Source organism: Poecilia reticulata, linkage group LG13 (assembly GCF_000633615.1).
Source record: "Poecilia reticulata strain Guanapo linkage group LG13, Guppy_female_1.0+MT, whole genome shotgun sequence".
NCBI lineage: Eukaryota > Metazoa > Chordata > Actinopteri > Cyprinodontiformes > Poeciliidae > Poecilia > Poecilia reticulata.
Genome location: NC_024343.1, coordinates 26842778 through 26859185, shown reverse-complemented (window position 1 = coordinate 26859185; position 16408 = coordinate 26842778).

Below are 16408 nucleotides of genomic sequence, written 5' to 3'. Positions count from 1 at the left end.
AAAGTACCTGCCAAACCCAGGCTCATCCATTGGATTGCTTTGCGTCTAGTGGTGAACCTAAAGTGGTGCGGCACCCGAACATTTGTGTCACACTTTTTGATGTAAGGCTTGGATTCAACTGATCTGACTCTGATTTCACACGGTCTACCACTATCTGATGTTGTTTCCAATTAATTTCACTTTGTGAAAGTACCACTACATGAAATACTTTGTAGAGTGAAAATTTGACAACTGTGCTTATTACATAAATGGAATTTGAGTTTTAATGGTGCAGAATACCTACATCCTATGAGTGATCTGTGGTTTCCTAAGTCGGTGTTAAAGAGATTATTTTGGATAGAGTTATTGGTGACCTGCCATATGGATATAAAAAAAAAACTCTTGGTTCCCAAATGCAAACATGTACCAGCAATAGTTTTGTGCCCAATGAAGGAGGATTTTATTTTATTTTTTCTGCAGGGCTCTATTATAACATAACTGAAAAATGCCAATAAAATAAAAGTGGATTTCACTCACTACACAGAAAGCTTGGAGATGAACATTATGAACTCAAAGGATCTGGCAGTTTTAGGTCAGAAGGATGTCTTAACCTTGTATAGTTGCATAGCAAGTCCAAACAATTCACAGAGAACTCAAACTTAAGCATAAACTTCTGATTATATAGGAGATTGAATCTATAATTCACTGTACACAAAATGTTAAGAAAGCATCTCCTGGACTACTTACAACATTACAATTGATGTGATCTGTTTTCTCAGTGTGTTTATTCTAGGTTTTCTGTGTTTATTTAGATCTGTGTTCCTGTGTGTCCCTGTGTTGTCCGGTCTCTTCCTCCTTAGATTGTTTCCCAGGTGTGTCTCGTTCCCTGATTACCCTCCCTGTGTATTTAAACCCACCTGTGTCCTTTGTTCCTCGTCGGATCCTTGTTGTGACTTGTCTTTCACAGTCGCTGCGTCGCATGTCAGTCATCTCAGTAGAACTCTGAAGTCCAGAGTGTCTGTTCAGTTTAGTTGAACTGTTAGTCCTGTGTCGACGCTAACTCTCGTTCCAGCTGTAATGTTGCTACCGGTGCTGAGCTCTAGCTGCCGTGCTGCCAACTTCCTGGACTGTATATGAGCTGAATTATTAATAAACCTTCACCTACCTTCTACTACCTGGGTCCTTGGTGTACATCCCCACCGCACCCCCAACCACACATCATGACAATTCTATAGTTATTTAAGTTTTGCATACTTTTAGCTTTTTATGTGTGATAAATACTGCTTTAATAAAGCAATTACACAAGTGCACTATACATAATGCTTGGCTTTAAGCAGGCGTTGGGCTTTGGACATAGCTTTTCCTTTTTATTCTATTTAACACTATCCCTACAAAACTAGATATGCTTTGGTAGATTTCCATTACACAATAAAAAATTATACATTATTTTTATGTGTTTCTTTATCTGAGGAACTCTTTACCTAATACCAGATGTTTGGACTTAAGTCATGTGACTTGGAATTGAGACAGTTTTGAGTCACAAATGTTGTGACTTGAGACTCAACTTTAGAATATCATTAAATACTTTGGACTTAACGGACTTTCACACCAAAGACTTGTGACTTCACTTCATTTTGAACCATTTTGCTTGCTATCTTGACGTGCCATCTTACACCAAGAAGAAAGTGTTTTTTAATGGAACTGCCTACTCTGCAATTATGGTCATTTTGTGTTTTGGCGATTTACACGGTCTTTTCAGAGATTAAGAACTCTTTGGAGTCCTGCCAAGCTCGGTAAGAACAGTGTTGTGAGTAAGATTTTAAAACTCAACATCTTTCCTGATTAAATGAAGCATAAATAAGATTTGAAAAAAAATGCTCACCAGCTGTTCTGTACAGTTCTTCAAAAGATCCCAATGTTTGCCAGCACAAGACTTCCTTTACTCCCTAGAAGAGTTTACAAACTATGTCACAGCTGATATTTACCGAAGTGACCTCTGCAGGTGAAGCTTTCCTTTAGTCAAACACGTCATCAATAAAATCAAGTGTGTATAAGCAGTCATAAACAACATTCAAATATTTACCAAGTGCAGATTTAGACTTGCTTGCAAGAGAAATAGGACTCTTTTTAAATGCAGACCCTTAATGGATTTAACAGTTTCCCATATAAGGAGGAAGTTTCAGGACTCGGTAGACTTTGTGCTTTCTTTTCACATTTTATTTTAGTGAATTCAAGTCCCTGCTTAAAATTGCTTTTCCAACTCTCTGCTACGAGTAATGTCTCCTTTTAAAGGTCTGGCCAAATTCAGTCAATCAGTCCAAAACTTCAAAGTCCAAAAATTTACTTTCACGCTTCTGTCTTTGTTAATAACTATCATTAGAAATAATTTCCCATCCATCCACCCATTATCTCACACGCTTATCCCTCGTAGGGTTGCGAGGGGTGCTGGCGTCTATCTTTGGCAGTCAGCGGGCGAGAGGCCGAGTGAGTACACCCTGGACAGGTCACCAGTTCATCACAGAGAAATCACTTCTTAAAAAAAAAGAATGATAGTAGAACAGTGTTTTGTATTTCAGCTAGAAAACATGTCCTTAACAGATACTAACATGGCAAAAGTAAGCTGGTTTCTAGTTTAAACATTAGCTTGCTAGCTAACAGTTTCTTCGTTTTATAAAACTGAACTGTCACTGTGAGTAGACCGGATTTTTGACAGCAGGTGAAACTATAGATACTGTAAAAAATTAAATTTACCCCTGCATCTTCAGCAATGTATCAATTATGCATTTAATTTTGCAAAAAGCAAACATACAAATTCACATAATTTCATCATATTAATGTGTATTTTAAAAACGTATATATAGGACTAAAATAATATTTGATTTGAGCTAAATTTTCTTATTTAAGAGTGGCGTGGTCAACAGGCAAACTGCTATACAGAGTGCAGATTGTTAATGTGAGTCTGAAATAAATAAATTGTAAAAACTATCTCACATCAGTATAAAAAACAAAATAATATATTTGGAAGTTTTACCGCTTTCAGCTGCAGTCTCACAGGAATTAATGACATGCAGCAACTTCCATGACCGTTTCTCAAACAAATACAGGGATGTTTTTTTCAATTTTCATAACAAACACTCTTGCAAAAATGTACATTGCAAAGCACATGTAGCCTATAGCAAAACTTTGGAACAGTTTGTTTTTTTCATTCCCATCATGGCCTTTCTGAACACATACAACATTTCATTGGACCTGACAACTTATTTTGATTTATAATCTATCAGAAGACAACTCCTGATGGAAGGACACCTGAGGATACAACATCCCTTCCTTCTTCAGTCATATATCACACTCAGGTTTAACATCTTTCATTATCTGGGCCAACCCAAATGCTCTGAAACATTATATAAGCCCCGGCTTGCAGGGCAGCTTGCATGACATCATGAAGATTTAACCATTTCAGACCTTACCTAGTCTTTCGTTCTACTTGTTTTGCATTTTGAATGTATTCCATTTCTTCATTTTGTCAGTGACATAATTATAGATTTCCTTCACTTTAAGGCTGCCTTTTTTTTTACTTGCCGTAAAAACCTCACACACCTGGCAGGTGATTTTCACGAGGGATTTAAATCCAACAGAAAATTAGTCTCTTGTCTAAGCAGGAGTTTAGAAAGTCAAGCAGTAAAATTCAAACTCGACCATAATTTTCTGATTACTAGGCAGGAAGACAGCTGGGTGTTTGCATCTGGAATCAGATGGCGTGCCAATGAGTTGTCCACAGGTTTCAGAGGCATTTATAGCCAGTCTCTTGGGGTATCAGGTGTTTAAGAGAGCAGTTGCTACCTATTTGCAAACAATGTCCCTGAATCTATTCCTGCTTGGATATGGAACACATAGTTCTTTCCCTCTGCATAAGCACTTTTTTTCCCATCTTTGCCTTTACACTAATAAATCTGAACAACTTTTTGGACTAGAATTTACAAAAACTATAATCGATCATTGAGTTTTATTATTGATATGGCACAATGGAAAATACTAAATTAAATAAAATGTTTGTAATCAATAACTCACAATCATATTTTGATCACATTTTTTATGAAACGGCAATATCTTACTATATAACAAAGTTTTTAAATTTAAAAAAGGATTCTGGGAAAATCCAACCCCCTTCAATTTTCTGATGAAGATTTTTGCTAGACTTCCTCACATGAAAAGAGATGTTCATCAACCAGGTCAGGGTGGAGGTGATGTGGATGCCCAGGATGTTGTCCACATCTTCTGCCACCTCCTCCTGAATGAAGAGAGGTGGGTGGTCTGACCTCTTGGACCTTCCTCACATCTTCTATGACCTCTTTAGTCTTGTTAGTGTTGAATACCAGATTGTTAGACTAATACCAGCTGGGCAGCTGCTGAATCTTTTTTCTGTGGTGGTTCTCATCATTGTTGTTGTAAAATTTGTTCAGAAGTGTGTTTGTGTGGGTAGTGTGAAACAGCGTACACAGTCCTGCGGTGTGCCTGTGTTCAGGACCAGCAAAGATGATGTTTGGTCTCCTATTCTCACCACCTGAGGCTGGTTGGTGAGAAATTCACCGACACAGAAGCACACTGATATTAAAAGTCCCAGGTTGTAGAGCTTTACTATCAGGTAATATTGGGTTATAATGTGAAATAATGACCTTTAGTCCGCAGATAGTAGTCTAACTATAGTAATTGTCATAATTCTGTAAGTGTGTCAGGGTTATGTGTTGTGCAATGTAGGCGGTATCCTCTTGTTTAGATGGATTAAGGTTGTACTGCAGTTTTAAAGCACTGTTGTACTGGTCCTTTAAATTTTCGCCTTGACTGCGCAACTTTCAAAGCAACATCCCCACCATCTGAGGAAACTAAGAATAGTGAGATTAAATGACTCATTCTTTTAATGGATTATTTTTTCTATAATCAGTCACTCCACAAACACGGTGTTATGACTATTCCAGCACTACTTTTCACCTAGCCTGGCCATTACTGTGCTACGCAATTCCACTCATCTGGGATTTCTCTCAGGATGCATTTCATTCCATCTGATTCCTGGCCAATCAGTGTAGGAGTAGTTGTGAACATTAACATCTAATAGGTTTTTGAATTGCAGTCTGATTATGACTGTAGTTTTGCAAAGGAAAGTAAATTTGCCTCGCAAAACCTGCAGCTCTCTTAACAATGATCTCGTTTGGCTTGTCACTTTTCTCTTTGAAGKGGGGGRGGGWTAWCWKTWYATGCAATTTCCGGCAATTGCTTAAAACTTCAACAGATTCCATGCCTCAAGCAAGCAATTATTTCTCAATACCCAAAGGTCCAGACCCTCTGGAAGAAGGAAAGGGTAGAACAAGGGACTGGGTTTTACCAGGCTATTTTTCCTCTAACAGAACCCAGTTAGTCAACAAGTTTCCATTTAATTTTCTTTTTTGCCCCTATGTTTTTTAAAGGTATTCTTTTGTAATGTGTGAGTTATTTTTGAAGTGCTAGTTGGGGTGCATTCCCTGCTACGGTAGCAAGACAGTTTCCCACCAAAGTCCTCAGTTCTATTGCCCTGCTTGGGTTTTATGTTTTCCTTCTCCAACCAAGGTGGATCAGTTCTTCATTACTCAAGGTGGATCAGTTCTTCATTACTCCCATGACAAACACTGCACCCAACACATTTCTTACTTTGTGTTTCTGATTTGTCTATTTATAATTTAACTGTCTTAGAGTTCTGTAGAGGACTTCGGGTGCTGAGGGGGTTAGCGACGTGACAAGAACAGCACATAGCTACCTGGATAAGTAAGGAGGAAGCTGCAAGTGCACAGTATATGCAGAGCTCCCATCACTGTGAATGCCTCCAACATGGCTGCACATCTGGGACTTTTAGAATTTGATGATGTCAGAGAAACCACCTTGTAATGACCAAGTCTCATATAACAGACTTATCCTCAAAGACATCTGGTGCACTTAAACCAACTTAATCTCAGTATCTTTATAACCAAAAAAGCCGCAATTTTCCTTAAAAACAGCATAGAAATTTATTGGTCTAGAACTTTCTGACTTAGCCAGAAAGTTCTGGCAAGCATGTAATGATTATCTTAGTGTTGGATTGAAAATCATTAAAGAAACAGTTCATCCTGCTAATAACATTTTCTGCTCTCTACTGCCATGGAAAAGGTTCAAAAAGCACCAGGTCCAGCTCCACACAGTTCTGACTTAGTGTTTCCTCAGACAGTGAGGAACTTCAACTCTCCTGAACCCTCTGCTTTCCTTCATAAGGTATGTCCCTCTGCATTTTGTTGCCAAAAAAACTGACACAATCCAGTCCAGATTTTCAGATCTTCAAATCTTTTATGGAAAGCTCAATTGCCTTTATATGAATCCATGTTTTGTTGTAAGATGTATTCCATTGCCTTGTGAGTTTTGAGTAAAACCACCAAGGTAAATTACAGGTGAGCTTTATCTTTTTTGGCAACAAGTATTTGAGCTGAATTGACGTTCTCAATAACATACATTCATTGTTGCTCTATAACTTAATTAGACACTTGTGTATTTGCTTTGGGTCGATATCATGCCTCCAAAGATATTCCACGTCCATGCCGGGGTCTTAGGAGTGCAGTACGCTGCTTAGACAACATTCTGCAGCTACCAAAGCACAAGTGCGATTGTTATTGTGCACATGGGAAATGCAGTGAAATAAAACTGCAGATGTCTGCCTCATGAAATATTTTAGTCAGATTAGTTGTCATGAGATCAATACTGTAATTCACTTTAGAAATAGCATCCTGGCTGAGGTCGAGCACTTCAGAAGTCAAGTTGTTGCAAAGTTCACCACTCTGAATGAGTAAATTAACAATTACAAACATTGTTTTCAACTAAACATTTGTGTGTGCTTCTGAAAAATGTTTTCAAATAGGAATTTGGCAGTTCATCCATCAAGTATGTTTAAATAAATCCACAAAAATAATTATGAAGAGATGAAAAAGAAATCTAAGAATTCCAGTTTCAAGTGATCAGAGTAATGTGTTCCAAATGCTTGAAGAGTTGTTTTTTGTTTTTTTATTCGAATGATTAAAGAAGTGGATTATGTCTTTTTCCATTACCTTTGCAAGCATCCAAAAGCAACATGAGAACACAATATAATTTCTTTGAACGTTTAAATATGTGGTTTTTATGCCGCAGAATGTTTTATTAAATGCAACATTTGAAACGATTTTCAATTGTTGAATTTTATTTTGAAACACGTTTTAACTTTAGGTCAAATCAAATAAGCTGACATTCAATATAGTGTTAACTCTTTTTGTCAACTTCTACATTTCTTCATTGTCAATATTGTCAGTGTTGCTGCTGAGCACGTAGGTGGAGAGAGACATCTTATTTTCCTTCAAGATCAGTGAAATGACGGCTACTCCCAGTCCCCTTTTGAATCATTCTCCCAGAGTCATCAGCCACGTAGATGGGATTCCCTGTGCTTTTCTGGTCCAGATCCCCCGTCTGCTTTTTCTTCCACTCTTCTTTCCCTCTTTCTTCCAGCAGGTGGTTTCCAAAAACACAGAGTTATGTGTATTCCTTTCTGTTTTGTTTTTTTTTCCAAAACAGTAAATGTTAAAACTGAGAAAAACATTTGAACATATGTATTTAATCAGATGTGTAAGTTTACCAGATAAACCAGTGGTGAGAGAGTGTATGTTTGTGAGAAAAGCCTATGAGCACAGTACAGATTCTGATTGTTTGTGTGTGTGTGTAGATGTGTGTGCGCGTGTGTGTGCGTGTGCACCCGTGCGTGTGTGTGTGTGTGTGTGTGTGTGTGTGTGTGTGTGTGTGTGTGTGTGTGTGTGTGTGTGTGTGTGTGTGTGTGTGTGTGTGTGTGTGTACGTGCGTGTGTGTGTGCGTGTATGTGTAATTCCAAGCAAAATCTAAATGCACTTCAATGGCTTTTGTAAGTCTTTAAAAAATACATGGCTGTACAAATGTGTTTGTCTTTTCTTTTGTCCTGCAGAAACGTTTTCAGTTTCATTATAAATGTGTCAGTAATAGTTGAATTTTCCTTACCTTAGGGGACTTTTCATAATGTTACATCAGAATTTGCACAATTGAAAATATGGCTTTGTGGATTCCTAAAATTCTACCCAGTGGCAAAGTAAAGCTTTCAAAGATGGGGACATGTTAAACTTCACTTGAACTGTGTTTTTTGGAGTTTGATTGACATTAATCACACCCTTGTTACTTTTTTTTTTTTTTTTTTTTTTTTTTTTTTTTGTTACATTTGTTATATATGGGGTAAACTTTAGAAAGCCTTCTGTCCTGTTGACTTATGCAACACAAAACCAGTGATCATCTCAGTTTGTGGAAAAATTGAAAACGGTGAAAAATTCTGTGGAGCAGCACACAAAGAGGGAGATTTGTTGACTTTACAAGCACAAGTCTTTAACTTATTTTCCCCTTAAATATGAAAGGTACAGTGATGAATAATTCTCAGCGCAATAGCATAGTACTCAGGGGATTAAAATGAGCCTTGAAAATATTCCCCACATTATTACACCACAAACAGCTATTGCTGGACCTATTGAAGACAGGACATAGCCATGTTTTTATGTTGGTAAAATCCAATAAGTTACAGTCCAAGTTACTTTGGTGAGCTCTGTGTATTGTAGCCTCAGTTTACAGCTTTTGACTAACAGGACTGGTACCCCGTTGGTTATCTGCCACAGTGGTTCATTTGCTTTCTGGCCCACGGTGTTGTGTGTCCTCTGCATACTTGGTCTTAATGAATGGTTTCTTGACCTGCTGCTGCCTTTATCATCTAAGTCCAGTTTTTCATTTTTCTCTGACTTCTGATATGAAAAAGACAATTTTATCCACCCAAACTTCTCTCTGCCTTTATTTTTCTGTTCTCCTTTTCAAACTATTCTCTGTAAACTCATGAGATGGTGTAAATCCCAGTAGATCAACTGTGTTTAAATTACTTACAATCCTGTCTGGCACCAACAAGCACACAATGTTCAAAGGCACCTAAATCCTATTCTTTTTTCAACTTTCAACTTCTTGTACAGATTCCTAAATGCATTTAGCTTCAGCCATGTGATTGGCTATTTGCAAGCGATACAAGTTGCTGCCAAGTTTAGTTTTTCTCCTCTAAAGTAGAAAAATTCCAGATACATTTAGTCCATGAAACATACTAATTAATAAAATGAAAGGACAGAAGAGAAAGTATTTGCAAAAGTTGTTTGCTTAAGCATGAGACAGCTCATAACCAAATGCTTCATGTTTTTGTTCTGCCTTTCTGTCACATTTGAATATCGCGTCCCACTTGCATGCACATGCCTCAAACTCAAATATAAAACGAAAACAAAGAAAACTTTTCATCCTCATAATTAAGTTTCAAAAGACAAGTCTTGTGTCAAAGTTTGCACATACTTTCGTCTTCGTGGTAAAGGTCAAACACTCACCCGAGTTGACAAAAAAAAGTACGTTTTTTGCTGGAGGGCAAGAATTTAGGAAGATTTACGCAGAAAGAACAAGAGTTTAACCAGGACCAGAGTTACTTTTAGAGGTTCTTTTAAGGTTTGAAAGAAACTTTATGCAATCATATCTTTATTTAATTCTAAAGCAAGACATTTTATGTTTATCAACCACAAAGTAGATATGATTTTATTTACAAATAACAGGTTGAATATTATAATGTATTGAGCACAATGGGATTAAAAATATCAACCAACACATATTCGTCAAATTTATTACATTATTAACGCTGCATTTTATTTTATTTTTCAAACTTTAGTGTGAAAACGTATTGTTTCAATCATTGCCTTCAGGTAAGACCTTATAGTGAATCCACACCTTAATGCAGCTGATAAATTCCTCCATCTGTGCTGACATGTTGAGAACATCTTCCACAGATTTAGCCAAAAGGCTTGTATGTCATGATCTGCCAGAACAAAGAACACGAGACAGCATTAGCCTGTTAGGATAACGCAGTGCAAGTAAATATTATGCTTCACTGTGTTTAGCTTCTTTTTATTTAAAATGCTTCAGCTAAAAAAAAAATAATCAGGGTATATTTTAAATGACATTTACAAACTTTGATGCATTTCCTTAACTGCGTCTAATTTTACTATGTTTTTATAATATCTCGCATGGATTATAAATACTTCTTTGAGTTAAAAGCTTAATTCTAGTAAAACACTCACAATGTTTCTCATCTCTGTCTCTTAGATCAGTGGTTGGCTGTCTCTGTGTTGATGTAGCAGACCCAGTATCTTTGGCCTTCCTCCTACATTTTCCTGTCAGTAATATTTTATTGTCCTGGGAAACAGCCCCAGCAAACCTTGCGTGAGTTTGTGAGTCTTCCATTCCTGGCTTTGTCATTAGAATGGCTCATCCTTTAAAAGTTTTTTACGTTTCGATAGTTTCCGGGTTTATTTGCAACATGCGCGGTACGGCATTATCTGAAAAGCATCAGGAGATAGAATAATTCATAATTATCATGACTTCGGATTTGATGTATGAGATGAAAACCTGGTTCACAATAAAGCTCTTTTCTTGTGTGTAAAGCTCTGCTAAAAAAAAAAAAAGAAAGTTTAAACATTAAGCTGATGTCTATAAAACAAGGTTCTTTTTAAACTTTTTAGTAGTACTCCGCTTTGCTGAGTTTAATTAATCAGCAGGGTGGCTCATGTTATCTAAATATATTTTAGGCATATTTATTGCACAGAAGATATGTGGTTCAGCATAAGAGTGTTTCTTAACCACATGACTGCAATTTAGCAGCTGAGCAAAACACAGCCAAAACTAAAACTGCCACTCCCTTTAATTGTAATTAAGTGACTAAAAAAAAAAAAAAAAAAAGACAAGTAAACAAGAACAGAAGCAAGTGGAATGGAAAGCCATGTTAGGGCAAAGTTTTAACCTCCAACAATGGAACCACCGCTGTTAGGTGCAGACTTAATAGATAGCATTTCACTATGCATTGCAAGGGTTTTCTTCTGTTATTGATTTTAATGTAAAACCCCATGATAACGGCTGTTGCTCTGAGAGGATGCGCCTCCAGCTCTGAGCAGTTCTCCTCACATTGCCTCTCAAATTCTTGGTGCATGTGTTTGTCATTATGGTAGTCGTATAACCTCTGCCTTTTATTCTTTTATTCTGCAGGTGCTCTCGACTAACCGTTCTAGTGTTTGTCAACATCTCCGTCCTGACAACCAGCAAACACTGATTTTTGGCATATGAAGGTCTTTCCATTTTGAGAGAGGGTTTCTCTCTCTCCAGGGCATCACCTAAAACTTTTAATATGTAATCCAAATTCAAAACCATTTCAAGAAAATGAGAACAGATTTTTCTTTTTTATTTTTTTTATTTAAGAGCTGAGTTTGGCCTTGACATTGCAACTCAAAACTTTGCAGCTTGTTGGCCTTAAAATAAGTCAAATTCCTCGGCTCCATATTTTAGAAGGGATCAACGGTGACATCCTTTTACTTTTTTATCCTTTTTTAAATCCAACTTTGTTTAATTTATGTTGGTGATGGCAATAGATAATGCATGTTCTTAATAAAAAGTAGAGCGTTGTTTCTAAACTCATCTCAGCGATTTACCGTTCATCTTCAGTCATAAACTGAGCCTTGGAGATATGCAAATTTGTTCCAATGCTCATCTGCTTTTCCTCTCTGCTGCCTCTGCGTTGTGATTTGACAGTGACAGAAAGCTCCAGGCTGAGGTGCTTCTGGCCTATGCAGGGCTCCCTCTGCACCCCTGTTCTGCCCCCACAACGATAAACACATTCTCCAGGCAAAGACCAGCCTGCAAAGAAGTCAACTTTTTTTTTTCCATGTAGCTCACTAGAACCTTTACAAACTCAAACACAAAGATCTTGTGATTTTCTTCTCATGACCAGGCCAAACCCACTGACACACCTGCTAATGACACATTATGTCATAGAAAGCGTAGAATTTCTTTCACATCAGAATAAAAACGAGGTCTCAGTTATGGCACAGACATTCAAAACTCACATTCTGTGAGCTGTTCTTCCATTATAAATGTGAACCAATCTTTCATATCGTGGAAAAATATGATCTGTTTGCACATTCCGCTAACACGCTAGCAGAATGTGTTATTTCGACGTTCTCCTAATGTCTAAATAACACAATTACTGTGTTTGTTTCCATTAAATAAGAAATTTAAATGAAATCACATGCTTGTTTACTCAATAAGCCATTAAAAATCATGGCAGGGACAAATCTGAACAGTTACATGAAATATATTCAGAATTCAGCCAGGGTGCTCGCACTCATCATCCATCAGCCGTATCAGAGGAGACGTCAATGTCCTATTTGACATTGGAGCGACAAAGCTCTGATGCTTGGGAGCAGTGATGCATGCAGCATTTTGGGGAAATTGTAGTTGCCTGTTTCACAGAAAAATGGATTCAACACGTTCGAATGTCACATGACTTTTTATGAACTCTGCAATGCTGTGAGAGCTCTGGTGGAGCCAGCTGCACGTTGTCTGGAAGAAGATAAAAACCTCTTACGACTTCCGTCGTCTTTTTCGTCAATAGTAACATCCAGCTGCTGATCACGTGACTTGTGTGATGAACAAAAAGTGTCTCCGTTGAAGTTTTGCGAAATATATCTGAAAATCCGTCTCATCCTAGTGCAAAAACTTTTAGTCAAAAAAGGAAATTTACTCTTGTAAATTCAATTTAAGCAACAATTTTATGTGACCATTTCTCTCCCAGTCCTACGCAAAGATTTCAGTTTACGCCTTAAAAACACAATAAACTGGTTATTGTATTGTTCCACTTTCTTGTGTTCCTAAAAGAACTTTAGCTGCATTACAGCTACTTCAGGACGGGGCTGCAAGAGTACTGACAAGGGTCAGAAAGTGAGCTCACGTCACACCAATTTTAAATTCTCTCCACTTGCTTCTTGTCCTCTTAAAATTCTTATTAAACTCAATTGTACTGCTTCAATTCCACTCACCTGGTTTGCCACAGTCTTATTTAGAAATAAAAGCCTCTTTATCTCAGTTTGTCTCTTCAGTCAGACAGTTTACAATAATTAACAGAACTGAATCTGCTTTTTGACTGTGTCAGAATATTAGCACAGGTTTGCTACAGCATCAGCTCACTGATCTTAGGTCTTGTGTTTTTCTTCTCATGACCTGAGAGCCGTGGATTGATCTCAGGTCATGAGGCAAGTTGAAACTGTGATTTACTGCGTCTGCATGTCAAGCTGCTGTACCTCACATGGAGTTTGCTGTATCTTTGCATCTTAGGCTTAGACGAATCTGCTGCAGGGAACACGTCTGCACAGTATATTTGTCAGGTTTCTTAAACACAGACTGAAAAGAAGTCTGTGGGAGAACAATGAGGTCTTGCATTAATTGGAATCATGTGTTCATTATTTACGTTCTCCTCTTTGTCTGGTGTGTATTCATCTCATTCTGTGTGTTGTCATGATAAGTCTCATTCACAAATATTGCGAATACTGTTTTTTCTTGCATGGCAGCGATTACAAAACATTTGTACTGCACTGCTCTGCCTTGCTGTCAGCACAATAGATTGCTGCGTTAAATGTAATTATTCTGAACTTCTCCGACATAACTTGCTTGATGCTCTGCTAGCTTGTTTAATATCATCCAAGAAGTTATAAATACATAACGTACCACAAAGTGTATGGGTGTACACACAAAGTTTAACGAGCATTAAAGCTGCATATCAGCAGTCTTTGAACCTAATGGGTCTCTTTCATGTCTGATGACATTTGGAGTTACCCATGCAGAGTTTTAAGAGGGACTGGATAGAAATGAAGCGTTTGATTTTTGGCATGGAACCTGGAGCTGGTTTACACGGATGATGCTTCTTCCTGAGCTCTTTTCATTTTCTTCTGACCCATACTGTACTCTGGTTTCAAAGAAATGGCAAACTTAAAGCTGTATGATCTGGCAAATTAATCCATTAATCTTTTTAAGATTTCATTTGAGATCATGCTGTTTTCATCCTATGTAGCGCGCAGAAGAAAAAATAGCAAAGAAACTGCAAGAGGTTAACGGCATTATAATCCATCCTGCTAAATAAATAAGACAGTGAAAGTGCACAAAAAGTAAACACAACACAAGAATGAGATAACAGTGTCCTTGTTAAAATTATTTGATTTGAAAAGGCACCAAAATGAGGTTTTAGTTATATGGGAAAACAGAGTCAGCAAAAGCGAGGCAGTGGCAAAAACAGTTTTATGAACTTTTTTATGGTACTAAATTGACACTGTAAAAGCTAACAGTAAACACATGGAGAGAATCCTCAGAGCAGCTTATGAAAGTGAGGACAACTTCACTGTCATTGCAAGTTCATATTGGGGTTTTTGCATAAAATTATCCAAAAGTAAATTAACAACATTATTGCAATTTAATTATATCTTCATCTGTAACCCAGTGTACATTTTGAAAAAGGTCAACTCTGAAACTCCTGACAAGCAACTGAGCATCAGCAGTACACCGCCTGCTCATCATTTAATACTGGCTGCATTCCTCATTCCCCACTGGGTTTCATCATCTGTTTCAGTAGCAGGCATTATAGCTGGAGTAATGAAATCAGTATTTCTTTAAAATTTAAACAATTTGCAGAGAGAATAAAGAATTTAAAAAAAAAGAGAGGACAGGAAAATAAAGAAAATAGCGATGACCAGCTGCACCTTCTCCTGTAAAGAGATTAGTGTCCCAACAGGCTGAGCTGAACATATGGAGCTCATATGTCAACTAACAGCAAGAACACAGTACATGTATTAGCAGCTTGTTTCACTTACCCACATTAACCATTGTTCTGCTCACCATGAGAAAATGTTGTAAATCTACAGCTTCCTTTAAGATTCTGATAAAAAGTCTGTTAATACAACCAACAACAGGGAGACATGCCATCTACTTTCTGTACAACAGTTTAATTTCATGCACATGTAATGTAAATCTTAGAGAAATACAATTTTAGGAGAAATACAATTTTAGGAGCTGCCTATTTTATTCTAAGAATATTTAAATTAGAATGTCCAATATTTGGCCTGAGAGATTTAAACCGGACACAGAAGTGAACTAAGGTCCTTCTGTATCTACTTCACATGTGTGAAGAGCGTGTCCAGTCCCAGCTCTGTGGTATCTGCGCATGATGAATGTTGGAAACCCGTCAAAGTGAAGGCGAGATGAGACTGATGTTTATCATATTGCCTTCAGGCTCAGAGCATCTATCACAGAAAAAATCTGGTGACGATGAGGAGAGTAAAGCAGGCGCTGGATCAATTACTTCTAACACTTGAGTGGTTAAATATTCATGCTGCTTTTATTATCCTGCTCAAATTTATGTCCATCTGCTTATAAAAAAGTCATTTAGTAGCCATTTCAGAAATGTTGGAGATAGCATTTTTTACAAGCTTAGACTAAATATATTGACATGACCACAAGCCTTATGTTGTCCATGTTTGACTAGACATCCTTATTTAAGATAGGATTTGGCACCCTCTACAGATCTTGAAGGCAGTATACACAAAGCTTAATTGAGGTGAATTTCCCCTCTGTGAGACAATAAATGACATATTTGTCAAACTCAAGTTCTAACTCCTACCCACTATAGTGTTTTTTTTTGTGTGGACCTGTAGAGGGATGCAAAAATAACCTTCAAAAATCAGTTGTGTGTTTAAATACTATCAATCAAATTAAAACTGTTTTTATCTGTACTGCCAAATTGCATCTATGTGAAAAGATGTTCAGTATTATTTATTTCGTGAGACACTCATTGAATGCAGAAGCAACAATTTATTAATATTTTAACAGTTTGTTAATGGGGTTCATCAATACATTCTGTACATGTATGATCTTGATTGGTATGACCTAAAATGAAAATAAGTTTGACACCTCTGATAGACTATTTCTATTTTATATTTAAATTATAATTATGTGTCTTCATGTGTTTGCCATTAGCACTCTGTAATAATGGCAAGAAGCAAATCTGTTAGAGATACCTCTGCTTCATTGAAGAAACGAATAATGCTGTAGTTACATGTAAGACCGCAAGAGGGCAGTGATTGAATTCAGGTCAAAAGAGTACTTCAAGGCTTAAAGCGATTTTTTCCCCCCTAAAAGCTCAGCTGTAAATTATGGAAGCCCATTTCCGCCATGAAAAAAAAAAAAAGCTAAACAGGAAGTCATAATTATGAGATTTAAAGTCATAATTTCGACTTTCAAAGTCATAATTTCGACTTTCAAAGTCATAATTATGAGATTTAAAGTCATAATTATGAGATTTAAAGTCATAATTTCGACTTTCAAAGTCATAATTATGAGATTTAAAGTCATAATTTCGACTTTCAAAGTCATAATTATGACTTTCAAAGTCATAATTTCGACTTTCAAAGTCATAATTATGAGATTTAAAGTCATAATTTCGACTTTCAAA